Consider the following 1,192-nt stretch of genomic DNA (forward strand, 5'->3'; position numbering starts at 1 on the left):
TTGCTCGCAATTCTCTGAATTAGCCCCACTCCCGTCGTCAAGAGTTTCTCCGCTTTTGTCTTGGTCCTTTGACGTCGCAACCATGCCGCCAGACTGAGAGTTGCGTTTATAGCATTCTTCGATTTGCTGAACTTCCATCAAAAAAGAAACATCTTCATCAGGAGGTCGAACGGGTGCATTCATTTGGACCCGTATTACTCATTCCGACCTTAGAAATATCATTTCTCCTCCAACACTTTCTCCTAATGTTACGAAGAGATTGACGGATTTGTCTGCCCGGTGTGTTTCCATCCTTTTCAGTTATGGTGGATAAGCATCGACGGCCTCAGAGGATGGGAATATCTTCTTATCGTAGGGTTGCTTCTTATAGTTGTACACCAGTTCTTAGCTGCTTCTCACCATTACCTAGTTAGCGTTTTATAACATATTAGTTTAATTAATATTACCACAAATATCAGAAAACAGTGAACGGCAGGAAAATGAATGGTTAATATTACCTTTAACCTTTGCTACCGGTCACCCAAAAAAAATTCTCGAACTCACACGTGCGGAAACTTCTGGGCCGCTTGGGTCGCTAAGTCTTAGGGTCGCTAAGTCTTAGTGTCGTTTCGTCTGGGTCACTTTCAAGAGTTTCATGGGTCACGGCCCAGAACATTACGGGTCATAAGGCCAAATTTGTCACCGGTTTATTTCTCTCCCCCCTAGCGGCCCGTTTCGACAATTAAAACTTCCAGCGACCCACTTCGCCAATTAAAAACTTGAAGTGACCCTATGTCAAAAACGACTCCCATAGTTGTCCATAACTTTATGGACGAAGTGGTGATAGATAAAGAGCGTCTCATCGGAATTCCAGATGAATTCTTGCTGAAAAAACAAAATTAGTAGAAAATTTATATTAAAGATTAAAAATATAAGTAAAAAATTAGAATACTTACCGCAAACTGACGAAACCACAGATGCTGCTTGTCGGTAGGGAAGTCAGTGAAAGTCGGATGTTTAATAAATATAGAAATTTATATTTTATATATTTTTTTTTTTTTTTAAATCCCAAATAATAGTTTTTAATCACAAAAAAAGTTTTATAGATATTAAAAATGTTTAATAAATATATAAAAATAGTTCTAATAAACAAAAAAAATAGTTTAAATAAATAAAAAATAGCTTAATAATTACAAAAAATAGTTTTAATAAT

This window comes from Brassica oleracea, chromosome C6, assembly GCF_000695525.1.
Source record: "Brassica oleracea var. oleracea cultivar TO1000 chromosome C6, BOL, whole genome shotgun sequence".
Lineage (NCBI taxonomy): Eukaryota > Viridiplantae > Streptophyta > Magnoliopsida > Brassicales > Brassicaceae > Brassica > Brassica oleracea.